Here is a 7,168-nt window from a genome sequence, read left to right as displayed (position 1 = left end):
TTCTTAAATTCCTCACACTCAACGTCGGCATGGCATATGTGGTAGACCAAGCATAAGTCATGCACGCAAACCTGGATCACGGCGGGCATCTTCTTCTCTGCCTCCTTTAGTTTCTTCTTGCTTCCAAGGACTGTGGTCTACTCAACATCTAGCCCAGCGACCCACTCCTCATTTGAGTTTTTGAACATGCGTTTGAAGCGAGCAAGGCATTCTTTCACCGTTGCGGAAGAACGGGTGTAGATGACGTCGAACTCATCGCCGGTGATGGTTCTAACCTTATACTCACCACCGATCATGGAGATTTGGGACGCCATGGATTTGGGAGGAGGGTTAGGATTAGTGGAACTGCCGTAATGTGAAAGGATGGGTCGACTGGGAGCGAACTGTTGTAAGGTAATGTACTAGTAGAAGACGGGGACGAGTAGGGCATGCGAACGGCGTGGGGTTGCTGGCTTTCCCGGTGGATAAACGGCTGCAAGCCCCCAAAGAGTTCTCGAGAACTATGCGGGACCTACTAGATGTCATGTCTACTAGACCCATATCGTAGGCCTGACGGTATAGCTTCTGCCTGTTTGCATGCCATGCCGGCTTGTGTGTAACTTCAATTAATTCCATCAACTGTCACGCCTCCCACGACCTTCGGCCCGTTCGCACGCCATGCCGGCTTGTTTGCTATTCCCGTGTGCATGATACCAGCTAAGATACCACCATTATGGCCAGCCTTAACCATCGCATGCAGTAATTTAGTGCACCTTGAAATATGAACATGTGTGGGGCGTGTATGTTTTTAATGACTTGAGACTATACCTAGCCCGGCATGCAAGATGAGACTTTATGCACCGTTCCCCATACCTGCAGGAAGCCAATTCGTCTCCAAATCTTTTCCTCTCCATGTGTGGAAACAATATGCCTTCCAAACTCTCCTTCTCCCTCCGGCGGTCCCACCACTCCACCCCATGTGGAAAAAATCTGCATGCATGACTCTCCTTCCCCCGTGCTCGTCCAATCCGTTGTGACCAGCAATATTTCCACCCCTTCCCTCCCCCGTAATTTACTCCAACAAATATGCCCACGTAGATGTTAATCTTGCAACATATCTTCAGGGACGGTGCTTTAGTTACTTAACTTCAGGTGCATTGGGTCACTAACATATGGGCCCAACAGGGGTCTGGCCCACATGTCAGTGACGCAACTGGACCTGTAGTTAAGTCAGTGCAGCTCAGTCCATATCTTACGTAGGTGTGCCATTGCTCGCTATAAATAATGCGCCTTCCACGACATTCGGAAGAACGCTCACGTTCATCGCTATCTCCTCTCCCTCCCTCTCACGTCGACCACCATGGCATCGCCCCTCCCAAGCCCTAGGCGCCCCTCGCTACACCGCGCGGACGGTCACGGAATGTCATTCCGTTCCTCGCCGCCACTAGTCGAGGAGGACACGTCGGCGTTCCGCTCCTCGCCGCGAGGCGTAGAGGTGGACGCGTCGGTGTTCCGCTCCTCGCCGCCACTAGTCGAGGAGGACGCGTCGGTGTTCCGCTCCTCGCCGCGACGCGTCGAGGTGGACGCGTCGGTGTTCCCAATCTCACCAGCACGCGCGTCGGAGGACGCATCGGCTCCCTGCTATGAGGAGAACGCCGCGCCGCCCGCCGAGCCTCCCAGCCTTGAGGAGCTTTGGAAAGAAATGGATGTCGCCTTGTGGGAGGCTTTGCCTCCAGTAGAGCGCGCCAAAATAGAGGCACAGAAGAAGGCCGAGGAAGAGAAGCGCACTGCGGGACAAGCTGCCTGGCAGGCCTATGTCGCGTCCAAGAGAGTCGGGCAATTGGCTCTTTGGCAGAAGGCTCGTGCAAGGGCCGTGAGGGTGGTGGTGGACGCCCGTGCCAAAGCCCTGAGTGCAGTCGGGCCCAAGCGCCTCATCTACGCTTGGCGGTACGTGGACCGGGTGCACGCTTCCAGCAAGGAGGAGTACCTGTTGGCGCCGGATCACCACACCGGTGAGATCGCGCTCGCCCGCCGGCAAGCCGCCAATCAGCACCTCGCTAGTTGCGAGGCTGAGGAAGAGGCGTTGTGTTGGCGCGCTGGGAAACAACCGCACACCAGGGCACTTGTGGCGCGCCGCAAGCGCTCCTACGAGCGTCGTGGCTTTTAGTAGGAGTATAATTTTTGTTTCGTAAGGCGATCTCATTAGTTTTCGGACGCAAATGATAAATCCCGAACGTTCAGGAATTATTAGCATCCTTAATTAAGTATGTAAAAGGGAAAGTTTGGAAACCTTGTGTATTCGTACGCATTTTGTAAGTACGTGCATATAGCACAAACTTTACTATATACTATCGCACTACACGTCTCTCTCTATATATGCTTGCAGACTATGCTACTCCCTCCATCCAGGTCAATAAGTCATCTTTGGTTGTGCACCGTGACCAAGAAAGAGGGAAGACTTGTACACCTAGACGGAGGGAGTACTACTATTACTTATGTACGTGCAAATGCACGTTTTAACACTACGATGCGGTTTTTGTAAAAGTAGAAAAACAACACTAGTCAAGCTTGTGAAACGATTCAATGCAAAACAAATGCAAAAATGCTTGTTTGATTGTTTACTTTTAGCTTCATTCTCTGTGGTTAATTCTCTATCGTACTTTGTACGGAGTATCTCACTGGTCGGAAAGGCATGCCAATTCCCAAACCACTTCATACACCCTGTATCGAATTTTTTGCCTAACAAGTTGTGCCGTGCAATTGGAATTCCAACTTGAGTACTACTAGTAGTAGGAGTACCAGGGGCCAGTTCTTTTAGGCTTCTAGATTAGTAATCCCATAACCACTACCTCCGTCTTGGTTTATTGGTCCCCATTGTAATCTGTGTCAAATTTTGATCATAAATTTAACTAATGAAATGTTATCAGTTAAATCTTTGGTCAAAATTTAGCACCAATTACAATGGTGAGGAATAAACCAGGACGGGGGTACAACTAGTAGTAGTTTAGAAGCCTAAATAAATGAGTGAGGCGCCTTAATGTTACTCTCCACTGTGACTAGTCTTATGGGAAAAGCTGGGGAAGCCGCCAAAAGAACTGGCCCTAGGAGTAGTAGCTAGGGATACTAGGAGTAGTAGCTAGGGATCGAGTGTGTGAGGTGAACCGGAGAAAGTAAATGCAGAGGATGAAATGCAAAAAAGACGGAGGGATGTGATGGTTGCTTGTCCGTTTATTTTACCAGGCCACTTATTACTGGGAGTGGTTGGGTTTTGTGATATGACGACTTTACTGCCGCGCCACAAGCGGGGTGAGACTCCCGTGCAGCGCCGCCCTCTACACTAGTACTACTACATCGGTCGTGGTTTATCCCCCATTGAATTTGGCTGAAGATTTAACTGACAAAATGTTAGTGCATGTCAACAAAAACAATATCATTGGATTCGTATTTGAACATAGTTTTCAATGATATAATTTTAGGTGACATGCATCATCATTTATCGTACTATATATAATGTTAGTTCAATTTTTGGTCGTACTAATCTATAGTAAGGTGCCCGTGCGTTGCACGGAAGAGTGAAATGCATTGATCGGGGAGTTGTTTATTTTGACAAAGGATGTGGGGGTCATCTCATGTGTAACGGGTATCGAAAGGTTTGTTCGGATATTATTTCATCTCTAGAGCTCACAAACATCCGGGTGAAATAGATAAAAAAGTATCTTTTGCAAACAAAAGCATTCAATTGTTCAACCTGCATCCAAAACTTGTGAAGAAATAACTCTTATTGTGCTTTGTAGGAAATGATCTTCAACAATTAGTTTTTGAGTATCCATTGTTATACATGTTGGCTACAGATAACATGGCACTTTCTTATAGTCAACAGTTGGCTATACTATTTAAGTATTAACCATGCCCTTATAAACCTAGACGGAGGGATTAAATCGGGATGACTTGGAACGGGGCAGAGGATATGTAAGAAATGGTTCATCATAAGTCTTTCACCAGTACTGTAGTAAAACTTCATACATGGAAGATTCTAGACTAAACCATAAATGGATACACTTTTATTCATGCGCGATACTCCAATAGAGCAAGATCATGCATGGAAGTCTCCACATGCTTAGACAGCGGATTACATTGAGCGAAGACTAATGATCAACATTTAACTTGATAATGCAGATGTCCAGGTGAACCTCCTTGGAGTCCCCGTGCACATTGTTGGGGGTCAAATAATACCGTGCGTCTTCCATGTCCACATCGGCAGGAAGGTCCCAGCTCGGCAGACTCCAAGTCAGCTTGACGTAGCCAGTGTCACCACCCACGTCCCTCCGAGGGGTAGTAATAGTGAGCACGCACCCGTACATCGGCCTCGTGTCAGTGTCAGCGTCAGCGGCGTCGCCCCTGATGCACACTACAGAGATGTGGCGGCGGCCTGCGCGGGCCTCGCCGGTGCCCACGATCAACAGGAAGATGCTGCCATCCTCCTCCGAGACTAGCAGGCGGCACTAATCCTCCAGCGACTCCAGCACAGTGAACAGGTAGCACGTCTCGTACTTGATGTTCTTCGCCAAGGGCCAGTAGTGATCGCCGCACGCCTGCGTCAGGTGATGCACGATGTCTGCCGGCGAGCCCCAAAACGGCACCGGGCACTCATAGTAGTAGACGAAGGGCTCCTTGGAGGCATCAACCAGGCCATCCATGAAACGGGAGTGGCTGTAGGGGACGTTCCGCCAGTTGAATATATGAGCAAGTTACTATGAGATTTAGTCCGAATAAGCACAAAATAAATCATGACGGCTATAACAGAGATTAAACTAATCATGCGGACTAGCATAGTAGATGAACAGATCGAATCTAGGACACAAACTAGAAACATGAATTCTACCATGATTTTGAACAGGAAGGACAGAAACACATACGGTGCAACGGGAGCAGCACCATTGGCGTTGAGGTTGTCGCCCATGTCGTTGAGGAAGAGGTTGCCGAGGTCGGGGAAGAAGTTGTCGTCGGTGAAGTCGTCGCTGCTAGCAGTCGCGAGAGTGCACTCCCCAAATTTCAACAGCGCCCGCCGAATGGAGCGCAGGAGGGAGTGGTCGTAGGGGACGTTGCGGCCGCCGAATGGAGCGCAGGAGTAGCCCACGAAGCAGTAGATGGTGCTCCTCCCTAGTCTCTATTCTTATCTCTATCTCTACTACTCTTCTTTGTTTTTTATAATATACTAGTTGTAGTTGTCAAATCGAATAGTACTGCGCCGTCCACTACACGCCCGGCTGAACACGCCTCCTCACCTCCATCAAACCCCTCCGTTAAACCCGCATGCAAACCGAGAAACCTACTCCGGCCCGCGGGAGGAAATTTGCCGGTTGCCGTTGGAGAATAATATAGTCACGTACAATCCATTTGAGTTAATTGCGTGTATGATTCTCCCTCTATAAAAAGTTAATTGCATCCTTAATCTTGTATTCTAAGTACTATGTGGGTTCCACTATCAGTACAGTGTACATGACTTGCAGGCTGGCTACAGATTCGTACAGAAAGATAAAAAGAAACAAATCCATGACTTGCAGGATTGGAGTTAGCACCAATGGTGGTTCGTAGTCGTTCCACGCTCGGGCATTGAAGTTTGTAACTATTTTAGATTAGAACATACTACTCCTCCGGTGCTAGTAGTAGAGCAGAGTCCTACTTCACTACTACTCTACTCAAGTAAGTTAGGGCATAGTAGTAGGTACTGTAGGGAGTACCAGTACTTTGATCGCTCAAGCTAGTTGTCTGACTTCGATATGACCCTACGCTGCTGGTATGTGTCTCGTAAGTCAAGCGGCGTGCTGTAGTCATCATCACTTGTCCACTTCCCGTAGCACATATTCGCTTCTCCATCTTTGTCCGCTCTTCCATCCCCGCTAAGGCGCCTCCCCCCACGTCCAATCTTCCATCCCCGCTAAGGCACCTCCCCCCTCGTCCGAAACCCAAGCACTAACAATGGCAGAACCGAGCAGTGTCCGCCGAAAGAGTGGCTGGAATTCGCTCCCCACAGAGGTAATCAAGGTCATTGTTTCGCGTGTGGACAATCTCAGTACCATGCCGCTCGCCGCATGCTCATCGGGGCTGTATCATTTACTCAAAGCCCTCAGGCCGGACCTTTTTAAGCCAGCTCCTTGCTTCCTGATGTTGCCTGATCTTCAGAAACAGCATGCCACGCAGCATAACGATCATAGGGTGGCGGGCATCAACCCCCTTGACTGCGATCCGATCCCCGTCACCCTCAACTAAGTTAACGGTATGTACTGGGTCGGCATGAACACGTCTTGGATGGTGCTCGTCGATGGTCGCGGCAGCTGGATGCTCGTGGAGGTCTACACCCGGCGATTGATCCCCCTTCCTTCGATGAACACTGCACTGCTTTGGCACCGCGGCCCAGAATACTCGGAATCTTACAGTAGCCAACATGATACCAAGTTTGATTTGCTCAAGGTTGTAATCAGCCAAGTGCCCACAAGATCTGCGAATTATAAAGACTTCAGGCTAATTGCGTTCTTCAACCGTGGTCTCGCCTATCTGACAGGTCACTATGGTAAGTGGATAAATGTGACGCCCCCGATTCAATCGTACACTAATCATACACGCAAACGTGTACGTTTAAGATCAGCGACTCACGGGAAGATATCACAACACAACTCTAAAAATAAAATAAGTCATACAAGCATCATAATACAAGCCAGGGGCCTCGAGGGCTCGAATACAAGTGCTCGATCATAGACGAGTCAGCGGAAGCAAAAATATCTGTAGAACAGACATAAGTAAACAAGTTTGCCTTAAGAAGGCTAGCACAAGCTGGGATACAGATCAAAAGAGGCGCACGCCTGGGATCCTCCTAAACTACTCCTGGTCGTCGTCAGCGGCCTGAACGTAGTAGTAGGCACCTCCGGCGTAGTAGGAGTCGTCGTCGACGTTGGCGTCTAGCTCCTGGGCTCCAGCATCTAGTTGCGACAACCAAGAAGAAAGGAAAAGGGGGGGAAGAGGGAGAAAGCAACCGTGAGTACTCATCCAAAGTACTCGCAAGCAAGGATCTACACTACATATGCATGGGTATCTATGTAAAGGGGCAATATCGGTGGAATGAACTGCAGAATGCCAGAATAAAAGGGGGATAGCTAATCCTGTCGAAGACTACGCTTCTGGCAGCCTCCAT

This window comes from Aegilops tauschii, chromosome 7 (genome assembly GCF_002575655.3).
Source record: "Aegilops tauschii subsp. strangulata cultivar AL8/78 chromosome 7, Aet v6.0, whole genome shotgun sequence".
NCBI classification, from domain to species: domain Eukaryota; kingdom Viridiplantae; phylum Streptophyta; class Magnoliopsida; order Poales; family Poaceae; genus Aegilops; species Aegilops tauschii.
The sequence above is the reverse complement of the archived record's forward strand: the minus strand, read 5'-3'. Positions refer to the sequence as shown.